General features: G+C 40.6%; 1 protein-coding gene across 1 annotated transcript in view; it reads left to right on the top strand.

Moving 5' to 3' along the window:
* The first annotated feature begins 402 nt into the window (after positions 1-402).
* CDH7 (cadherin 7) overlaps positions 403-6,779 on the top strand; it is a 132,093-nt gene continuing 125,716 nt past the window's right edge. Inside the window, exon 1 of the mRNA XM_081950529.1 lies at positions 403-533. The gene's annotated coding sequence lies outside the window, so the exon portion shown is untranslated. The remainder of the gene's footprint in view (positions 534-6,779) is intronic.

Here is a 6,779-nt window from a genome sequence, read left to right as displayed (position 1 = left end):
CTTTTCTGAATCTCATATCCGTTTTTCTCTACCCCTCCCGCGGCAGGGCAGGACTAAATATCTCCTCTCCGCGCTCGTGTTTTTTTTTTTTTTCCTTCCCTCTGAGGGAAAGGAGCGGCAGTCGGTTCGCTTCTTCTCTTCAGCGCGGAGAGAAAGACGCGCGCGGGCTGCTGAACGGCCGCCGCCGCCGCCGCCGCCGCGCTCGACCGGGAACGGCCCATTGGGCGAGTGGTGGGGTGGGGATCGCACGGCAGGAGCAGCACCCCCTCGCCGCTGACTGGCTCTCGCGGCCTCTCGGGCGCGCTCTGATTGGACGGAAGGGAACCCCCCTGTGTCGGGGAGTCTCGCTCAAGCAAAGAGGCTTGCCTAAGCCAGCAAGTTCTACAGCGGAGCCGGGGGAGGGGGGGCACATGGTCGAGCACCGGCAGCGAAGGACTTTCGCCGCTGCATCCCTTCCATTTGGATTAACGGTTCCTGGCGGCGGCGGCGGCGGCGCCTGAGCGGCGAAAGGGAAGCCCAAAGAAAACGACCCGGTAAGGCTGCCTCCTTGGACAGCGGGTTTGTTCACAGCCCTCTTCGCAACCTTAGTCTCGGGGCAAAGGCGGGTACCAGGCTGCAGAGAGACTCCCGAAGTTTCCTTTCCATCGCGCGGTTCTTCTTCCACTAGCTCAGATCCCTACGATGGCAATAGCTTTTTCTTTTTCCTTTCCGGAGAGAAAGTGGAGATCTAGCGTCCTGAGAAAAGCCTTCCTGGGGAGCAGATCGGTCCTCTTCCTCCACTCCCCACCTACCCCAATCCGCCCGGATCTGTCATGCAGCAAAGAGATAGCTGGGCGCAATAGCGGCAATAGCAATAAGCACTTAGACTTCTATGCCGCTTTACAGTGCTTGGCACCCCTCTAGAAGCGGTTTACCTATAGTCAGCCTATCGCCCCCAACCCGTTTGGGTTCTCATTTTATTACCCACCCCTGAAGGATGAAAGGCTGAGTCAACCTGGAAAGTCCTGCTTTTAAAAACGATCTTTAAAAAATAATAATAAAAAAACCAAATTAGAAAGGCTCCGGAAAATTTCTCCGGCGGGCGCGGTATAAATCACGTAGGCAGCTGGGACAAAGTCAGCCGTCCTTGTGAGAAAGGAAACGACCCGCTAGCAAGAAAAGCAGGAAAGGAGCGAATAGCAACCCCTTTTCGCCCTCTCTCAGTTTTTGCGGGCAAACTCAGGTGCCGCCAGTTTTTAAGGCTAGTCCTCATGTTTGGCGTTAATGCCGTCGGCTGGAACTGCCTAGTGATGCGGGCAAAATTCGCCGCCGCTGACTCTTCTCTGTTTATGACGGTGCTTCCCGGTTTTTGCAAGCGAGACGCGGGCATGTTTTCAAATTAGCATTCACTTTGTAAGCATGACTTTGCGGGGTTGAAGGTTTCCTGCTGACCTGCTTCGTGTGCATATGTGTGTAGATTGCCCTAGATAGAATGAGATAGCTTTTTGCCTTGTTGGACTTAATGCTCAGATGTCAAGTTAGATCAATAAAGTAAAATTAAAAAAAAGACTCAATATTCACGTCTTGCTTTTCTGATTCAGTTGGAGTCTAATAACCTTAAATTACTTTAAGGAAAAAAAGGTACAATTATGAAAAAAAGGTTGTGGCTAGGGGGTATTTTTTGATTGTGCAAATTGATACTATTGGTCATTATCGAGAAGCCTTGTTTGGTAACATCTAGAGTCAGAACAGACTTGAAGTGGCTTGTTTGTCATTATGGGTTCTTTCTCAAAAGTCTTATTGGTGTATCTCTTTTGTTCCCACCCCTACAAAGTAAAGGAGGTGATTTTAATCCTTTGCTAGACAAAATCCAGGGTACTTTGCCAAGAACCCAATATTGTCAATCACTGGCATCTCCTATATTAGGCAATGATGGGGGGGGGGGGGGCGCACACACCGATGGATGAGGTTTTTTTTTTCTCTTTGGTGACCAATTTTAGTGAAAGTTGTTTTGAAATTAACCCTAAAGATGTCTTTCCCCAAATGTCTTTTAGCAAAAAGGTGAATGTTTGTGTGTGTGTGTGTGTGTGTGTGTGTATGTGTGTGTATGTATGTATGTATGTATGTATGTATGTATGTATGTATATAATTTGTAAGCTTGACTGGTTTTGAAAAAGTGGAATGCTGAGTGTGATATTATGCTCAACACATTATAATGAAAAATTAGCAAGAAAGAAGCATCATTAAATTGCCAGTATGTTAAGCAACATCAAGGTCATTAGAGTTTAGCAACACTGTGACTATGTGTCTCATGCAAAGTACTTTCTCCTATTATGTTTACCTTTGAAACCTGTGGTTAAAAATAGGTTCAGGCTTCTGGAAAAATATAGCTTCTGAGGCATCCTAAAGACTGGATTCAGCTGTAAATGGTTATCTTGTTTTGTTTAAAAATAATGACAAAGAATCAGCTAATCAACAAATAAGACTAAGAGTGTTGGATGGGAGGGGGTGAAATCAATAAAAAAAGGTTTTGCTGATTTAGATCTATTACTAAAGCATCACTGATGGCATATCAGACCAGTAAGCAGAACATAGCAATATATAATCTACTACCCAAATCAATAAGGCTCTTCAAATGTAAATGTCAAAAGTTTATAGCTTTTTTTAGAACTACATCTGGAAGGATTGAGTTGATTAGTCTGAAAGAGAAAATTTCCCCCATTCATAAGTTGTGTGAGTGTGGGTGTGGGTGTATACATGCGTACATGTGAAGTCGCTAAACTCTTACCAAAAGACAAGGTTATCTGTGCAAAGTAGAATAATAAATTAATAAATATCTTGGTAGGTTGGAAGGATGGTATTCACATTACTTTCACAACTTTCCTTCTACTTGTTTATGATTATGATGCTTCTCTAATATGTAAAAAGGGTATTGTAGAACTTCTGTGGAATTGTAGTTCAGCCTTATGCCAATTGTTTTTGTTAAAAATACAGCCGTTATCCTTTGGATGTTGTGCCTCAGAGCAGCATCCTAGGTGTTTAGTTGTGTGCTTAATATTTAGAAAAATCATCTTCTCAAAGCTTTTGTTTGCCACTCATATGGAAACCTATTTGATTCATTCTAAATCATTGTCCTTTTCCCCAAAGAGAGGTGATTGTGATTGTTTTAGTGGTCAAAGCCCTCTAAATGCAGTTGGCTAATCATAAGTTGCTTCTTATCAACTTCTAAGGGAACTGAAATCGGATCTGAGTAGACAGTTATTTATATAGCATAGCCTGGAACAAACTGAGACTTCAACATGCATCTCATTAGCTATTTCACCACCAACTATTTCAGGGGCACCTTTGAGAAGGTACTATCCTCACTTACTTTAGTTGATTAGGCACCACTTGTACTGAATATACTTCCAGCTCCATTGTTCTGCTTTTTCAGGAGAGTAAGGCATCAGCTAAACCTTGCTTGGAGAGGGAGCATAGTAAAGACAGATGATGCTTACCTCAGCCTTTGCCACAGCTGTACATGCAGCTATAAGCAGCAGTGCATGAGTGCCTCCTCTGGGAATATAATGGCTCTGCAGGGAACTGTCACAAAGTCATCCTTGGAAATTATGGATAAAGGCAAAATGACTGCTAGAATCTGAATGCCTGTAGGATAGATCAATAGTGTGTTTCTTTTCCCCTGTTTGCATATGGACATCAGGGTCATCCTTGTGTCTTCGGTTCAAATGGTGGAACATGTGCTATAGATAGACTAAGGGTTGGTATATCTGATCATCAGGACAAGAAAGGGAAGCTGCCATTACAAAGAACAAAGCATTCAAAGAGGTGCAATGGAATCCTTCTCTATATATTTGAACTGACCAATGCATATTTGAAATAAATTGGAAAAGTTTAAAAGGTGATTTGTCTTTCATTAATATGAAAGGCTCCTTCTGACTTCGGTTAACAAATGATGTGGATTTTCCAGCTCTGTTTCTCAAATCAAAGCACCCTTTTATCAAAGCAATTCAAATTGTTACAACTCAGCACTATTTCTAGAGCCTCCTGAAATGGATTGTAGTTGCTTTTCTGTTTTTCTTTTTGTAGAAAGCTGTGCCGTTCACAAAAGAGTGCCCTTTCCTTGTGGGTAAACTTGGAGCCTTTGAGAGAACCTGAAGTTAGAACAGTACAGCAAGACAATAGGGTAGGACAGGGGGCACTCATTCAGATTTCACAAAACATATGTGCTACTGTATGACATTAATTTTTAATAACAGGAGCAAGTGTTTAGAATTTAGTATACTTACCTAGAAAAAGTTGTATGACCTGAATTATGCAGCTTGAGTTTCAAAGACCTATCTACCTGAAGGAGTCTTTCCAGACTTTTTCCAATAAACTGCACTTGTAATCTAAGTTAATTGTCAGTTAATTATATAATGCATACTGTAATTTCCTTCTCTTAAAAAGCAACTGTTCACAGAAAAAAAAAATACAGCATTGATTGTGAATTTTTAAAAAAAGGAAAAGAAAAATCCCAAGACAAGAGTAAGTACTTTTTAAAAACCCACGGGAGGGAGCAAAAGTTGTGACAATTTTCTTAGGGGAATTCTGAAACAAAATGATGAATTGTAAAGCTTGTAACTACATCTGGTCTTTTTATCATGGGACAATCTTGCTGCTTCGGCAGTATTGAAGGAGTGATCGTTCAGATGCCGTGGGTATTAATCAACATTAGGATTATTACAACACAGTGGGAGTTGCTTCAAATAAAGAGCTCAGAGCTGAAGGACTTACTCTTGGTGACCTTCATAGATACAATTTTCAAGAAAACATTATCTGTGCTTTCCTATAAAGGATATTTCAAGGGATAGTAAGAATCAGGGTCAACATTTGGTCAGTTCTATAACACTGAATTATTTGGGGCATTAAAAGAAGAAGAAAAAAACCCTGAGGCAATTCATGGAGGATTTTAAAAAGCTACAAATGTATTTGCAAACAAGGATGATAGCTCTGCTGTAGAATCTATGTTGGGGAAAACTCTTTATCTTACCATAAAAGACAGTTGTCCTAAGATACATACATACATACATACATACATACATACATACATACATACATACATAAATACATACATACATACGCAGGTCTTGGCGTATTCGGGTCTTTTCCTGTGTAAGATTGAGAGTATCTTGGTGACGTTTTGGCGAGGTCCCACTCGCCATCTTCAGCTGGTGCCTTTAGCTTCGTGCTTGTGCAAACAAAGCGTGATCGGAGCTGTCGTCCTTCTATAAATATTGATGGGTGTGTGTGGAGTGCTGGCTTTGTTGCTGTAAGCAGATTGGTTGGCTGTGTTGTAACATCTTGATTAGTTGATGGAGTTGATGTTTGCAGATTAGTTGGCTGTTTAGCACACAGCCATTACCTCAGTCACACAGGATGTTATGAAAGCCTGAAGATGGCGAGTGGGACCTCGTCGAAATGTCGCCAGGATACTCTCAATCTTACATGGGAAAAGATCCGAATACGCCAAGACCCAAATTCGCCAAGACCCGAATACGCCAAGACCTTCATACATACATACATACATACATACATATAGTACACACACACACACCACACACACAATTGTAGTGCTTTGGTAAGTAGTTATGAGTACAGAGACAAAGGGAGATATTAATCAAGCAAAGGCCAATGCAATATGAAAGGCAGATAGCTGTAATACAAAAATCTGTAGATGAGTTGAAAAAGAGTATACTGGTGTTATAAACAGCACTTCTAAAAACAGTAAGAGTAGGAGGAGATTTTACTGTAATTAAACATGCTATTTATGTCATGGAATGAGTTTCATTCAATGATTCAAGGCCTCAGAGTCACCTACATTACATTCTAATTAAGACGCTACTGAGAATAAAAAGGCAGACCCTTCTTTGAATTCACCTCATCTCTTGAGGACTAGATGGGCACATTTCTGTGTCAGGAATATGGACAGGGGTGCTTTATTTCAGATTCCTAGTGTGGCCTAAGTCCTAGGATTTCCTGATATCCATTCAGCTAACCAGGTATGAGTTAACTTTAACTTAGCTTTTTGAGATCAGTTAACTTTGGCTAACTACTGTTGTCTGTCTGGGTTATTATTGATGCTCATTATCATCAAATGCAGTAATTGACATTTTTAAAAGATGAACAAAACCTTAGCTGTATGTGACAGCATATAGTTTACTGATTAAATGCCATTTAATCAGTAAATGTTAAATGTTTTTAAAATGTTATTGTTGTATTAACTGGGTTTATTTTTTGGATACTTATCTAATTTCCTTTTAACTTTTGTGATATGTGTTTTTTAATGTTGTACGCCGCCCTGAGTCCTTTGGGAGAAGGACGACATATAAATCCAATCCAATCCATTGAGTTGGTTTCAACTCTTAGCTGCAAAATAGTTATACCTTCAATATAATTGTTCACACACACACACACACACACACACACACACACACACACAAGCAATTAACCCTATTAGTTTTTTATTCTTACATTAAAACAATCAGTCTAAAAGTAAGTCTCTTTTTCAGCAAAACATGAGATATATGGAACTAGATGGAGGTTGTTTTTTTTTTTTAACAAAACCTGTGCACTGTTTAATCTTTGACTACCATTAGATGTTTAGCTTATGTGTTTGGGACTGAAAAATGTTTTCCTCTAGTGTTTTGCCCAAGCATATATTGTATATTCTAAAGACACTCAAAGTTGAGACAAGTGCATTTTAAAACAAAAACTTGAAGTTGCTTTCTCCTTCACTTAGTACTTTATTCCTTGAAGCAGAG

The sequence above is a fragment of the Natrix helvetica genome, assembly GCF_964273705.1.
Source record: "Natrix helvetica genome assembly, chromosome: 4".
In the NCBI taxonomy this organism is placed as follows: domain Eukaryota; kingdom Metazoa; phylum Chordata; class Lepidosauria; order Squamata; family Natricidae; genus Natrix; species Natrix helvetica.
This window is presented reverse-complemented; position numbering and strand designations above follow the sequence as displayed.